This window comes from Chenopodium album, chromosome 9 (assembly GCF_948465745.1).
Source record: "Chenopodium album chromosome 9, dcCheAlbu1.1, whole genome shotgun sequence".
NCBI classification, from domain to species: domain Eukaryota; kingdom Viridiplantae; phylum Streptophyta; class Magnoliopsida; order Caryophyllales; family Amaranthaceae; genus Chenopodium; species Chenopodium album.
Genome location: NC_137842.1, coordinates 16,735,186 through 16,752,460, shown reverse-complemented (window position 1 = coordinate 16,752,460; position 17,275 = coordinate 16,735,186). Strand labels below are relative to the sequence as shown.

The following is a 17,275-nucleotide window of genomic DNA, read 5'->3' as shown; positions in this document are numbered from 1 at the left end:
TGAGAAATGAAGAAAATAGGCAAGTGAGTAGCCATTTCGGCTCAAAGTGGCTTTATTTTGATGAAATGCGCCAAAAAAAAAAAGAACTTTACTTCTTGTATGCAATTTCAACTCACAATCACTTATACATATGTAATTATGATATGGTTTGAGAATGTATAAGTTTATTAGTTGAGAAATGAAGAAAATAGGCAAGTGAGTAGCCATTTCGGCTCAAATGACCTTGTTTTTGATGAATTGGACCCAAAACCTTAGAACTTAGCAATTTTAATGTAATTTCAAATGAAAAACACTTATAAATATGTGATTATGAGTTGTTTTGATATGCAAGGAGTTTATAAGTTGAGAAATGAAGAAAATAGGCAAGTGAGTAGCCATTTCGGCTCGAAGTGGCTTTATTTTGATGAAATGCGCCAAAAAAATTAGAACTTTGCCTCTTATATGCAATTTCAACTCACAATCACTTATACATATGTAATTATGATATGGTTTGAGAATGTATAAGTTTATTAGTTGAGAAATGAAGAAAATAGGCAAGTGAGTAGCCATTTCGGCTCAAATGACCTTGTTTTTGATGAATTGGACCCAAAACCTTAGAACTTAGCAATTTTAATGTAATTTCAAATGAAAAACACTTATAAATATGTGATTATGTGTTTTTTTGAGATTCAAGGAGTTTATAAGTTGAGAAATGAAGAAAATAAGCAAGTGAGTAGCCATTTCGGCTCGAAGTGGCTTTATTTTGATGAAATGTGGCAAAAAAATTAGAACTTTGCTTCTTTTATGCAATTTCAACTCACAATCACTTATAAATATGTAATTATGATATGTTTTGAGAATGTATAAGTTTATTAGTTGAGAAATGAAGAAAATAGGCAAGTGAGTAGCCATTTCGGCTCAAAGTGGCTTTATTTTGATAAAATGCGCCAAAAAAATTAGAACTTTGCTTCTTTTATGCAATTTCAACTTACAATCACTTATACATATGTAATTATGATATGGTTTGAGAATTTATAAGTTTATTAGTTGAGAAATGAAGAAAACAGGCAAGTGAGTAGCCATTTCGGCTCAAAATGGCTTTATTTTGATGAATTGGACCCAAAAACTTAGAACTTGGCGATTTTTATGTAATTTCAAATGATAAACACTTATAAATATGTGATTATGAGTTGTTTTGAGATGCAAGGAGTTTATAAGTTGATAAATGAAGAAAATAGGCAAGTGAGTAGCCATTTCGGCTCAAAGTGGCTTTATTTTGATAAAATACGTCAAAAAAATTAGAACTTTGCTTCTTTTATGCAATTTCAACTCACAATCACTTATACATATGTAATTATGATATGGTTTGAGAATGTTTAAGTTTATTAGTTGAGAAATGAAGAAAATAGGCAAGTGAGTAGCCATTTCGGCTCAAATGACCTTGATTTTGATGAAATGAAGAAAATTGCTTAATTTTTTTTTTAAAAATATGCAACTTCCGCCGCACCGGGACACCCGAGGGAGCCGCCCCCGCTGTCGGAACAGCGAAGGCAGCCCGCGCCGAGGCCACAGAAGCCCCGACAGGTGGCTGCCAAGGCTGTAGCAGCCACGGCAGGTGGCTGCTAGTCTGCTGCAGCCTCGGCAGCAGCCTGCCTGGGCTGCTGCTGCCTCGACAGGTGGCTGCCATGGCTGTAGCAGCACAGGCAGGTCCTGCAGAGGCTGCAACAGCCATGGCAGCCGCCTGTCGAGGCTGCAGCAGCCTAGGCAGGCTGCTGCCGAGGCTGCAGCAAACTGGCTGCCACCTGCCGTGGCTGCTACAGCCTTGGCAGCCACCTGTCGGGGCTGTTGTGGCCTCAGCACGGGCTGCCTTCGCTGTTCCGGCAGCGGGGGCGGCTCCTTCAGGTGTCCCGGGGCGGCGGAACTTGCATATTTTTAAAAAAAAAAAATTTTGAGCCATTTTAAATCAACTTGGCGGACCTTGCATATTGTAAAAAAAAAAAAAAAAAAATATTTGGCGGTTTTATTTTAAGAGTGTCTAACGGTTTAACACTTACAAAAATTGAGAACTAAATAATTTACCTCCTTATTAATCAACTTCACCCATGCACGTGGCCAATCAACGAAGCTACCTACAGCTTGCCAAAGCGTTGTTATCTCAACCTCCTCTATCGGTACGGGTAGTGGGATGTCTTCGAACCCCTCAACCACTGAATCGATCCCAACCGAGTAATGATGTTGCCCCGCCATAGCACCCGTCGTCGGTTGGGCACTACCATACGCCACCCAACTCAACGCCGTACTATTTGCATGCCCCGGGGCTAGGAATGCACACCGGGTGTCTTCCTACACAAGTATATATATAAAAAGAAGATAGTTAAATAGGACTTTTACAACAACATAGATAATATAACAAAATTCATTAAGGTAGAGGGTTACAAATCACCCGTAACTCTGGAAATTCATGCGGTGTTGGATTTTCAAGCTCCCTCGAGTCCGCATGTGTAGGAGTAGGAACCTGTAACAGTACATCAATCATTGCACCTCAAATCTCAATTAACTCAGTATTTTAAAACTTTTAATAACCCAATTGATTTTACCTCAGGTGGTACATCTTCACCACGTATCTCATCTCCTCCATGTCTATCACCTTCTCCTTGTCCTTTTGGTTCAGAACATGAGTCGACCGGGGTACTCGTGAGGAACGGCAAAGTCGGTAAGTTCATCAGCTTCGCCCAAGCATTCAATTCACTAACTAACTCGTTGCGTACTTGTTCCTTAATTGATGCCACCTTGGCATCCAACTCCCCCGGTGAGTTAACACTGGCTCGAGATCTACCCGATTTTGTGTATTCGGGACCCATCACCTTATTCCATCCAAGAAATGACCCTCCTGAACCTACTACTCGTCCTGGATGGTATGACCTTCCTAAAGCCATGGTGAAAGGGTCATTCTCCACACTTGGTTCAAATTTTCCCCCCACCATCTCTTGAGTGTGCTCAAGCTATAGCATAAGGAAAAATGAGGTCAGTTAAACAGTTAATGGTTTTTACAGTGATTTAGATACAAAAGTGACTTAATTTTAACAATTCATAGTTAACATAAAAGCTTATCCGCCAGTTTTTTGGCTTCCGGACCCTTGATGACCCATTTTCCGATTTCCTTATCAAACGTATGGAGAGAACAAAAGAAATCACCGGCACGACTCACCAATGTAGTGATCGTGGAACTAGAGGGTTCCTTCGATGCCACTAGAAGCGGTTTAGGGTATAAACTCGAACCGACCCACTCAGGTCTCTTTTCACCAAAAGTCTTAGGACCCATACGATGGACGTATTCCTTCTTTTCTGCATTCGCTTTATTTTGCTCTCGAAGTTCCTACAAAATAAAAAATGTTAGTCTCATTGCTACAAAAAGTGTCAAGCTATTATTCAATTGAGATCAGATTTACACAAACTTACAATGGCTTTCTTTTGAGTCTTCATTATAACGAACTCTTTCCAATCATCTTTTGACACGGTCGGCCATATTTGCCACGGGAGACGGTCATCCTCATCAACATTCTTCTTCTTTGTTTGCACCTTCTTCTTCTTGTAGATCCACCGATTAGTCAACTTGGTCTTAAAGCCTCTGAATCTTTCTTTTAATAAAGATTCAAACACCCTTCTCTTCTCAGGATCATTAGGAATAGAAAACAGCCTCTGCAAGCACAAATTAAAACCGATTATTAGTTTCTATTTAGTAACAACCATAAGGTTAAGGTATCTTAAATTGTCTAAATGTGCCAAAAACACACTTACCCTTGTATCATCCCAAAATGCTTGAATCAAACCCGGAGGTACTTGCCGCATTACAAGTGTAATGGGGATTTTCCGCGAACATATGCCAACTTGATTAGCATATTGTCGACACCATTTGGGCCCGGGTTGGCCTTTTTTGTCATACTCCAAGACCATGGGACCGTCCGGTTTCTTAAAGCTTCTCGTCGGACCCCTTCTTTTTCTTTGAGCCGGTGCCTTTTCCCCCCCTCCACCACCTGTGTTGTTTTCATCTTGTCCTTGGCCTTGACTTTCAGGAGTCGGGTTCTTACCAACAATCTCACGTGCTGTATTTACAATGGCCGGTGCACGTTCAGCTGAAATTTCAAAATCGTCAAGCCTACGCTCGAACTCATCTTGAGCCTGATCCTCTGGCTCACCCAAGTCATCCTCCTTATTCACATCATAAGGCACATCACTATTGTCCTCGTACTCGTCCTCATACTCATCATCGTCAATGTCCTATACCAAATGAGGATCATGATCGTCCGCCATGAGATATAAGCACCTGTCAAAGCAATCATAAAACAATATTAGTGTATAGTAAAGTATATGCATGATAGTTATTATGGTTATGTAGAAGCTATTTAAGCCATTTTCACCTACTTATTATGGTCCTATAACCTTGTATATGCATAATAATGAGTACAAAATGGCAATTTCAATCTACATATCACTTATACATATGGAAAATAGGTTGTTAGAATGAATAAATGTTAGTTCATACACAAAACAAAGGAGTTGGGTTAAGTAGAAGCTATTTAAGCCAGTTTCACCTACTTATGGTCCTATAACCTTGTATATGCATGATAATGAGTACACTTAGGCAATTTCAAACTACAAACATGTTAAATATATTGAATATAGGTTGTTAGAATGAATAAATGTTAGTTCATACACAAAACAAAAGAATTGGGTTAAGTAGAAGCTATTTAAGCCAATTTCACCTACTTATGGTCCTATATCCTTGTATATGCATGATAATGAGTACACTTAGGCAATTTCAAACTACAAATATAACATTTTCGCCTACTTATGCTCCTATATACATGATAACTAAAAAATATTTGCAATGAAACCATTACTAACTTTTAATCAAACTACCTCATTCTGAAATTCCTTCGTTGTGGTCTGATCGCATATAACCTGCTTTGTTGTCTATGTCATTTAGTACAACAGGTCTAGGAACAGTGAAAGGTGCTGAATCATCAAACGCATCATATTCTTCCTCATCCTCAACATCTCCAATGCCTAGGATTCTTCTTTTGCCAGCTAGCACTATAGACCATTTTGAATCCATTGGGTCAGTTACGTAGAACACTTGCTTAGCTTGAGATGCAAGGATAAATGGTTCCGCACTATCATTCTAGTGGCCAAGATCTACAAGAGTAAAGTCCTCATGTTTGACGTTACGCCTGATATTATCAACCCACTTACACTTGAAAAGAGCAACCGTGAAGTCACAATAATCAAGCTCCCATATTTCTTGAATTCGACCATAGTATGACAACTCTGCATCGACAGGTGATTTATCCTTAGAACTTGCAAACTCCCTTGACGATGCCACAAGAGTTACACCACTGTTTTGGGTGGAGGAAGATTTCAAATCACGAGCCTCGGTCCAAAAAGTGTACCCATTGATGTCATATCCCTCAAATGAACGGACATCATCCCTAGGACCGTACGCAAGCCACCGTACTGTATCGGTCACGTTAGTATCATTCAATCCATTCATTACTCGATCACGAAAACAATAAACAAATCTCTTATTATGCAACTGCATAAGTGCCCTTTCACCTTTGGATGGAAATTCGGCACGCAAACTAGCCACGTGCTCGTCTAAATATGGGTGCACATCTGAAACATGGTGCAACACATAAAGGTGAGCTTGTAAGAACTGATCTCGGTCTGGTGACATTCGTTTCGACCCAATTGTGCCATGACCATCAAGTCTACCTTCATGTCGAGAAGTAGGAAGACCAATAGGTTGAGCAAGGGCTATGTAGTGCGCCACAAAGTTACCTATCTCCTCACCCACTGTCCCTTGCATCATACTTCCTTCAGGGTGAGCCCGGCTCCGTACTTTATCTTGTAATGTACCCATGTGTCTTTCAAAAGGGTAGCACCACCTCATGAACACTGGACCGCACAACTTAATCTCACGCACCAAATGAAGAACCAGATAAACCATTATGTCAAAAAATGAGGGTGGGAAATACATCTCAAATTTGCACAAAGTCACAACCACATCTGCTTGCAAAGCATCTAGTGTACAAGGATCAAGAACTTTGCTACAAATTGTATTGAAAAACGAACAAAGGCTTGTAATCGCTTCCCTCACGTGTTTCGGTAGAATACCACGGATTGTTATCGGTAGGAATACTTGCATCATAATGTGACAATCATGGGATTTCATACTTGTCAGCTTCAATTATCCATTTAAGGTTACAAATCTTTTCATGTTAGATGAGTACCCTGATGGAACCTTAATGCCGTACAGACATGCACAAAACATACGTTTCTCTACCCTTGACAATGTATAGAAAGCCGAGGGTAAATAATTCTTTTCATCCTTCCCTTTACCCTTAACTTTCTTCTTTGACGCATCTTTTTCCTTTCCCTTTCCCTTGCTCTTCTCCTTCCCTTTTTTCGAAACATTTTCATCTTCTATTCTCGGCTCCTTCCCCTTTCTAACATTTTCTTGAGGCCACAATTCTGGACGAATCCCCATCTCTTTCAAATCTAACCGTGCACCCTTTCCGTCCTTTGTTTTGCCTGGGATATTCATAAGCGTCCCCAAAAGAGCATCACACACATTCTTCTCTATATGCATCACATCAAGACAATGCCTAATGTCATGTTCTCTCCAGTACGGAAGCTTCCAAAAGATTGATTCTTTCTTAAACAGAGCAGCTGAGACCACAGTTTTTTCTGATTTTCCAAACACCGTTCGTATCCCTTTCACCCGAGCACTAATCTCAGCACTAGTCAATGGTCTAGGCGCAGTATCCTCTTCCACGGTTCCATCGAAAGCCTTTTTCTGCCTACGGTACGGGTGATCACGCCTAAGGAACCTTCGAGTCCGTAGGTAGACATCTTTGTGAGGATGAGTCAGGTATACGCTTGATGTGTCATCAATACATATGGGGCATGCTTTTTTCCCTTTGACCTTGTACCCACACAAGTTGCCATATGCAGGGAAGTCATTCATGGTCCACATAAGGGCTGCACGCAATGTGAACATCTTGTTCTGATGAGCATCGAAACCGGAAACCCCTTCGTCCCACATCTTTCTCAAGTCGTCAATAAGCGGCGCAAGGTAAACATCTATGTCGTTTCCAGGTTGCTTAGGACCAGTTATTAGCAATGAAAGCATTACATACTTACGTTTCATGCACAGCCAAGGAGGCAAATTATAAATCACTAAAAGTACCGGCCATGTGCTGTGTTGGGTACTAAGAGTGCCAAATGGATTCATCCCGTCTGTGCACAGCCCAAGCCTTAAATTTTTGACTTCATTACCAAATTCCTCAAACTTCAAATCAATGTTCCTCCACTGTGGAGAGTCAGCTGGATGCTTCTGTATTATGTTTTTCTTTCTTCCCTCTGCATGCCACCTTAAGTTTTTAGCGTCTTTTGGTATTGAGAACAGACGCTTAAACCTTGGAATAATGGGAAGATACCACAACACCTTAGCAGGAGGTCCCTCCGTGCCAGGATTGCAACTCATGCGCTTGTACCGCGACCGCTTGCATCGTGGACACTCCTGCAGTTGTTCATACTCATTTCGATACAAAATACAGTCATTAGGACATGCATGTATCTTCTTATACTCCAAACCAAAGGGACACATGAGCTTCTTTGCGTAATAGTAAGACTTAGGAATTTCATTCCCATCAGGCAACATATCACTTAATGCGGTCAACAAAGAAGTAAAACTGATGTCTGTCCACCCATGCTTCGACTTAATGTTGAAAAGTGTTAGCACGGCCGATAGTTTGGAGTATTTTTTGCACCCGGGATACAAAGGCTTTTTGGAAGCCTCCGATAATAACTCAAACACTTCACCTTCAACACCATGCAACATCTCATCCACTTGTTCATCCTCGACCTCATCCACCTGATCATCATCGGCTCCATCCTCACCATTATCAACAATATACTCATCATTCTCGTATTCCTCGTCCATATGAATCTCATTGCTTCTTACACGCACATCATTCCGATCAAGATCCCCACTGTACTCTCCACTTTCTCTGTGCCAAATCCACACATGGTATAATTGCCTAAACCCACGACATAATACATGATCACTAATGATTTCAACACTATAGACCACATTCACATTATTACAATCAACACAAGGACAATAAAGGCCTTTGCCTCCCAGTTTGCGTTGATAAGCTAAAGCCCTCTCGCAAAACTCTTGAACCCCATTCCAAAATTCCAATGTATCGCGTCTACCATACATCCAACCACGATCCTTCTCCATTTAGTAAATTGTCTCTAAACATATATAGCAACATATAATTTATAATGTGTAAGTGCTACATATTTTATGTAAATAAAATTCAAGTACAAAACGTGAATATACCATTCATATAGTGAAAAAATGCATGTCGCCAAAGGGTCCTTATCACTCCAACCTAACCCATCCTTGAATGTCTACTCTCACTAGTGAATGTATGTCAACTATCCAATTTAAAGGAAAATTCGGCAGCATTTCCCCCTAGTTCTCCAAGTACACGATGTAGATAATTAATTACCCACATATGTACCTAGAGAACATAGTGAGGAAATGGTAAGCCAAGATGTTCCTTAAAATCGAAAAGAAAACATACATTCACCACCTAAGTGAGAGTACACATTCAAGAATAGTCCCAACCGGGGACTATTCAAGACTTTCTCCTAATGAGAAAGCCTTGAACGGGTATCTAGGCATATGATGATGCAAGTATTCTATATATTGTTGTATTTATTTGCAATTAAACAATACACAAGTTGCAATTTCATGAATCAACTTTTATTAAATGGATAAATAGAAAGAAATATAGCTAAGTAAAGTTTATAAGTCATACCAATATAGCAACTACCCACTTGAGCTCAATATGTAGTCCTCAAGCTAATTAAACTCGTGCTTCAATTCACATATGAATCTATATACTAAAAAAACAAAAATTAGCAACGTCACTAATTCTCTAATATATTCACAAATCTCTAATGTATTCACAATTCTCTAATTTATTCACAACTAATTAAGTGACAATATCACTATTTCTCTAATTTATGCACAATTCTCTAATTTAATCACAATTCTCTAAATTATTCACAAATCTATAATGTAATCACAATTCTCTAATTTATTCACAATTTTCTAATTTATTCACAACTAATTAGTAGCAAGGTCACTAATTCTTTAATATATTCACAATTACCCATTAAAACAACCTAAAATTACACATTAAAACATACAAAAACTCAACTAATTAAGTAACATTTTTACTAATCTCTATTATATTCATAATTACTCATTAAATCAACCTCAAAATAACCCATTAAAACATAAAAATTTTTCAACTATGGAACAAGGTAATGCAAAATTACTCTAATCTATAATATGTATTCAAAATTACTCTAAACATAAAAATTACTCTAATGTATAATATGTATTCAAAATTTCTAAATAAACAACCAATACAAAAAATTAAAAAAATTAGGTAAAATTATATACATTCCTTGACTTTAATTTTCTTAACAATAATTGTTCAAAATGCTATTGAAAATAATAGAATTACATATTTCAAAATAATTGTTCAATTTTTAACAAAAAAATAAAAACTTACCCTAAATTAGTTGGAGGTGGAAGAAGCTAAGGGGATGAGAGATTGAGGAAGACCCTCGCTGGTGGAGGTCGACAGGCGGTGGTGCGCACTAGCGGAGGCAGCGCGGAGGTGGAGGCGGTGCGCGCTGTTGTACTTTGTTTCGAACAGAGAAGGGCGGTGGAGGCCGGTCGTGAAAGACAAAGAAGGGCAGAGCAGGGGAGAATTAACGGCGGTGGTTTTCGACAATGTTGGTGGTCGGTGAAGGTGGCGGCTGTGGTGGAGGGAAAAGGGGGAGGTTGCTTGAGAAATCGTCTCCAATGAAACAGCGTACTGTGAAGTGGGGAAGTCGAAAGGAATGAAAGAGAAAGAGAGGAAGGAGAAGAAATTAAAGCAAAAGGCCGCGTTTTTTTTTTTTGAAAAAGCACCGGTTCAATTGGCACCGGTTTGAGTTGAACCGGTGCCTTTTCCCTTTGTTCAAAAACCCGCCCAATTTTAGGCCGATTTTTGGCACCGGTTTGGCCTGAATCGGTGCCATATGGGGGGTGCCTAATGCTATTTTTCTACTAGTGCAAGGACTAGGTCTATAACGCTGAGCCTCAAACCAAGAACAAAATAATAATCTCAACCTTTTTTATCTCATACATCGATCAAATAATCATTGACATGATAATAAATAATATCTCAATATTGGCACATGTTCCCAATTCATATATGACAACATATTCAGTTCATAAAATATCTCAACTCTTATAGAACTAATACTAGCACCCAAAGTTAATTAAATCCCAACCTAAAAACATTACTCTGCAATAACAACTCTAAAACCTTGATAAAACAATACTCCCTATAACAAAAACATTAAAACCCTAGCAATAATTGTACAATCAATATATACAACAAAAATAAATAATACGATTCTCAAATCTAATCAAATCATATAATAACATAATAATTAATCATATATACAAAAAGTACAAATAATAAATCATATCACACATAACATTACGAAAATACAAACATCTCAAAAATATAGTGTGATTACACATAATAAATAACACAATCAAACATCTCCGATTGATAAAGTGTGATTACCTTCGACAATGTACAATGGAATTATCGCAATATGCGCAGCCATGTAATGATGTAAGTCGTCATCATCATCATATTAAGAAAAACAAAAGAAAAAAAAATTAGTTTGGTTCGTTTCACGCACAGCAAAGGAAATCACGACTTTTTTATTTTATTTATTATTATTATTAAATTTATTATTATTATTATATATATATATATATATATATATATATATATATATATATATATATATATATATATATATATATATATATATATATATAATATCTTTTAAGGTTTTAGAATATTAATAGGGTTTAAACTAGTTTATGATTGTAGAGTTATATATAAACAAAATAGAGTTTTAAATCTTTCCGAACTCTAAAATAAACATATGAGATTAGGAAAGTTATATAATAAATAAAAATAACTATTTTTTTTTTTATAAAATATAATATATAAAATCATAAAATATTCGGGTATTGCAACACCAATTAGTAATAAAAGTGGCTCTAAAGAGCCAAAAACACTACTAATTATGACCAAGGGACGGGGGGGGGGGGTAAAATATTATATAAAATAGACACATCAAACTCCCCTAAGCCAAACCTTTGCTTGTCCCTAAGCAAAGATCTCATCAATGAATAAATAAATATGCTTCACCCCGAAAAGTAAAAATCAAGCACAAACAATTCAAGGTAAATCCAATAAACATGCTTCAAAGTCAATCAATCGAATCCGTCCAATTACCCTTCCTCCTAACAATTGTCAAATAGAGCAAACCACAAGAGCATATAGAATTCAAGACTAGTGCTCACACACTCAACTCTCATTTATGTGGCGATTAAAAGATGTACTCGATCGCTCTCCAACCAACCCCTTTATGTGTGAACAATGCCCTCCCAACTCACACTCTCGTAAAAGTGAGAGAAAAGCTATGCTTAAGAGAGCAAATCCTAGTAAAACCCATGATCAAAACAAATAATGATCAACATCTCCTACACAACTCAACCCCAACAATAATCTACTAAATATAACTCTAACAATATAAATAATCCCAACTCTTACAATTTCACTCATAAGATATAATAATGAAGAACTGGAGTGAATAAACAAACTTTATTTCCAAACTTGAATATTTTTCATAGAAGCTCAATTTTTTCTTCCTTTTGATCAACCTCCAACTAGAACATTTGAACAATTTAACAATTTTTTTTCTTTTTTCTTTTTTCTTTTTTTTTTTTTAATTTTTTTATTGAAGTTCACTTATTTTTTCACTTATTTTTCTTGAACTTCTCCTTTTTTTTTTCATAACATCATACTTTATTATTTCAAGAAAATATAACTTTCAAACTCATCAAAAATAAACATTGATAAAAAACAATATAGCTTCTCAAAACCCACCCAAATTGTGCAAATAATAAGCATACTACATACTCCTTCACCTCACTCACTAATAGCTCCCTCAAGCCAAGCTTGGGACTAGTAACCAATGGGACAAATCGGCTTGTAATATGGCTAAATAAACAATAAAAAGTCAAGACAACAATATGGGTAGCAAGAAGGGAACAAATGTATCTACAATCATCTGGAGGCCACCTAAAAGAATGAACGCCTTCGTCCTCCTCAATTTGCATAATAATGAGTCATATAAATATTACTTATAGTTGCAAACCAATACTCAAATTCCTTGACATACCAGGAACTATCACACATTCCTAACCAAATCAACTAGTCAAGCACTATATTCACAAATAGTTGGCAAAATTGACTCATGTTAAGGTTTCAAGGCAATCAAATATCAAATCATGATCAACTAATCCACAATGCTTATCATCATATACCAAAAATTAAAACAATATTTTCTCAAGTATGGGGCCCAGGGAAGCATGATTTATAATTCATTGGAATAAACATGATTTATAATTCAAGTATGGGGCACAAGGAAGCATGATTTATAAATATCACTTGAATAATTCATTGGAATTTTTTTTTTCAATTTTTTTATTTTTATTATTCATATATAAGAAAGCAATAAAACTAACCTAGAAAGCAATAAATCTAAACTAAGAAAACACACCAAAAATAAAAGAAAAGAGAAAAAGAAAGATACCAAATCCAAAATCTCCCCCAAGCTAGAATCAGACAATGTCCTCATTGGCTCGGGAACTAACCTAGCATAGCTAGTCCTCATCATCCTCATCCATGGAGCCGAAACCTCCACTTCCACTACCACCTGCACCACCTGCACCAGAAGAGCTACCACAAAAATAATCAGCATGAAAACTCCCCCCCGCTGGTCCCCCGAAAGGAATGTCCTGGCCGTACCCATGGAAGGCAGAATAGTCAGTATAAATGCCATGGGCAGTGGGATCCCTATTGTATCCCTAGGGTGGAGGCTGAAACCAGTCAGGGTAAATAGCATCGTCGGGAATGTTTCCCCGACGAGCATAATCGTCATACATAGGGTAGAGAGCTCTACCCTGGTTCCTCTCAAGGTACCCTAACCTTTGGTCAATGGAGCCTACCATCCTCCTAAGGTCAGTGTGAGAATGCTCGATACGGCCTAAAACCTTACCTATACTCTGAAAGTCCCAAACTGGATCAGAGTCAACGTGGGGAACGGAGTGAGACATGTGAGGTGCAGAAAATGCTACCTCGGGCTCAAGCTGGGGTGATGGAACTGGTGGTGGTACTGGTGGTGCTTGCCCCCTAGCGTTGGCAACTAAAAAGTCGTACGTGTAGGATGCTTGCCTGGGGGGAAAGGCGGTCAAGTCAGGACTAGGTAGGGAAAAGATGGGAAATGAATGCTCGATCCCAGTCCTTATACACCAGTGGGGTGTCTGCTCACCATCCGACCGTACCCAACCCAACTCCTCTAGGTACCTAGTGGTCATGTAGGTATCAGGTCCACAGTTGGTCATCTGGTGGGGTCTAGTCTCTATAAAACCGGCCTTCTTAATAGCTATTATAGACGGATGGGGGTACTAGCGGAGTTACTAGCCGTGGCATGCCTAGCTAAGTGATGGATGATATACCTAGCTATGTTAAGCTTCCCGAACCCGTACACATAATGTCCAATAACAGCAAGTTCATTGGGCTGACAGTTATGGGGCTCGTTCCGACCTAAAAAGCTAACACCCGCAAACCTTTGCCATATTTTGGGAACGGGGTGATGGATTGGTTTAGCACTAGCATGTTGGGCGTTAGGCGCCGGCAAACCAGTCAAAGCAGTATAAATATCATCCATTTTGTATTCAACATGCCATTGGTGAGGCAAATCAGATTCCAAATCAAACAATTTACAAAAATCAACAAAAGTTAAAGTAATATTTCTATTATTTAACCTAAAAATCAAATTTGGCCCAGTTTTATGGTTATGAACATGCAAAGAGGAAAGAAATTCACATGTCAATTCACGATAAGTGGCATAATGCATATCAACAAAATTTCCTCATACCAATATCGTTCAAAAATCTCCTAACATAATCATATAGTCCTAATGCTTTTAGAGTAGGGCGGTGTAACCACCGTGAAGGAATTACCCCACGCCCGTAGAGTTGCACAAGCTTTTCCTTCTACTCCGGGGTTGCTATCTTGATCGTCGGCTAATGTGGTAGTTGCAACGCCGGGTCATATTTTTGTCTTGAGCTTGAGCTTCCCCCTAGAAGTGTTCTTTCCCTCTTAGCTGCCATTTTTGAGAATTTGTGAAAAAGGGTATAAAATTTATTTGAATGGAAATTGAAGATTTTTGTGTAGAATTGTAGAAAATGAAGAGAGGATTAAGAATATGTAAAAATATTTGGATTTGGGTGAAGAATGAAGGAGGAAACTTAGAGAGAAGGTAGAGAAAATTAGAGTTTTAGAGAGAGAAAGTTATGGAGGAAAAGAGAAATGAAAGAAGAAAGAAGAAGATAAGGGTGGATGGGCACCTCGCGCCCGGTCGGGCAGCCTGTCGCCCGATCGGGCGATCTGGGTATGAATTAAGTTGCTTTTCTCGCGCCCGGTCGGGCGGCCTTCGCCCGATCGGGCGATCGAATGCTCGATTTTTCGTCCACTGCTGCGCCCAGTCGGGCGCCATTCGCTCGGTCGGGCGATCAAACTCCCAGAATTTCCTCATCTCTCGCGCCCGGTCGGGCGATCTTATATGTCCGTATACGTGAATTTTCTCGCCCGGTCGGGCAAAAATTGAACTATTTCAACCCTTACTCTCGCGCCCGGTCGGGCGAGCTTTTCCCGGTCGGGCCCGAGGCTAATTGGACGATTTTTTATTTTGTTCAATTCTTCAATTTTTGGCTAACTGTTTTCCTTCAAACCTGTACAAAAACTCATAAAACTCATTAAATTCCCTCATCTCTCCTCTCATAAGAAAAAAAAGAAAGAAATACTAGTCTAAAAAGCATTAAAATACGGGTTGCCTCCCGCAAAGCGCTGGCTTATCTAGGTCCCGCACGACCTTCTTACCAAATACAAGAATTAGGAACCTTGACCTAATGCTTGGTCGGGTGGTTTCTCACCCGGTCGAGCGGTGTTTAGGCTACGACGCGGCTTCCTAACATACCCTGTGGGACGCCAATTCACCTTATCTGATGGATCCTCTTTGACTTGGACTGGGGGTTCTTCAATGCTACGCACTAAAGATCCCTCTTCGATCGAGGGTTGCTTCAAATTGTCACTGCATTTAGCACTTGCAACTCGATCTGGCAGAACACTCACCGTAGGCTCAATTTTTACAACTTGCTTGATTGATTCCACCTTTATAAGAGCTTGGGGCTTGTTAGAATAACTTTGAACCACACTAACACTAAAGCACTTCTCCTCTATCATGGGGCTTTTAGGGGGTATTATTAAGATTAAAAATAATTTTATCGTCCCCTACTGATAGCGTCAGTTTACCACTCCTCACATCTATAATTTCTACTGCAATGTTAAGGAATGGTCTACCCAAAATAATTGTGGTTTGCATATCCTCAGCCATGTCAAGAACAACAAAATCAACAGGTATGTAAAATTTACCTACTCTAACGGGAACATCCTCTAAAACACCTAAGGGGTATTTGAAAGAACGATCGGCCATTTGTAGAGTAATATTGGTAGCTTTTAATTTACCCATATTTAACTTGGAACACACAGATAATGGCATAACACTAACGCTAGCACCCAAATCACACAATGCATTATCGATCATTAGATTGCCAATATGACAAGGGATAGAAAAACTACCCGGATCTTTTAATTTAGGTGGAGATTTATTTTGAAGTATGGCACTACACTCTACAGTGAAAGCTATTGTCTCTACTTCACTAATAGACCTTTTTCTTGTCAATATTTCCTTCATAAATTTTGCATATGCAGGAATTTGTGTGATTAATTCAGTGAAGGGAACTGTTACCTTCAAATCTGTTACCATCTCCAGAAACTTACCAAACTGCTTATCAAAATTTGTTTTCAAGTGACGATTGGGGAATGGAAGTTTGATAACTGGCTTTGGAGCATTATTGCTCTTATCTGGAGTGGCCACCTTCTTTGGAGTCGTACCTTGCAATGTAGAATTTGATATATTAGTACTATGCTTTAGCCCTGCAGTGCTATTAGCTACATTTTCAGGTTTAACGGAATCAAGACTAGCATTATTTATTAAAACAGGTTCATTGTCTCTGGGCATAGGGGGCCCTTCATAGTTTGAATCACTCCTTAGAGTAATTGCATAGGCTTGATCCGTAGGCCTGGTCAGCAGTGCTGGCAGAGTTCCCTATTGACGGACTTGTAGAGTAGCGGAAAGTTGCGCAATTTGATTATCTACAATTTTATTGTGTGCTAGGATCGAATCAATTTGGGCATCTCTACTCTCCATGTGCTTCTGCATATTAGCCAGCATCGCTCTAATTTCTACCAAAGTAGGGTCGGAAGATGAGGAGGGTTGTTGTGGTTAGTTCTTCTGGCCAGCATTGGGGTGGTAATATTTCTGTTGTTGTTGTTGTGGTACCTGTTCTTGTGGTGGATTTTGGACATTGGTGCTCCGGTAGGAAAGGTACGGATGATTCCGGTACCCAGGATTGTAGGTGTTGGAGTATGGGTTATTCTGTCTATAAGCTTGAAAGACATTAACTTGCTCCACGGAACTCCTGCAATCTTGCTCCCAATGACCTAAAATCCACAATTTTCACAGAAAGCCTCATTAGCATTATTATTAATTGCAGAAACATTAGCTACATTAGCAGTGCTAAGATTATCTAATTTCTGGAAAATAGAGGTTAATTGAGCATGCAAAAAGGATACAGAGTCAACACTATGTTTTCCCTTGTTAGCAAAGCCTCTAGGATTCCCATATTGGGAATTATGTTTCGCCATATCTTCGGTAACTTGACCTGCATCATCAACATTAAGACCATAAACCTCCCACTAGCTGCAGAGTCCAAGATTATTCTAGATGAATTTCCAATGCCATTGTAAAAGGCTTGGATTAACTGCCATTGTGTCAGATTATGGTGGGGGCATTCTCTTTGTAGGTCCTTGAACCTCTCCCAAGCCTCATATAAAGTTTCATCGGCTTCTTGGGCAAAATTCTGAATTGCACTTCGTAGTAC

The 17,275-nt window shown here is 38.7% G+C and overlaps 1 non-coding gene across 1 annotated transcript; it reads left to right on the top strand.

Moving 5' to 3' along the window:
- The first annotated feature begins 17,168 nt into the window (after nt 1-17,168).
- On the top strand, nt 17,169-17,275 carry LOC145561012 (small nucleolar RNA R71). The gene has a single exon (XR_014093595.1). It is a non-coding gene; the product is annotated as a small nucleolar RNA R71 (small nucleolar RNA).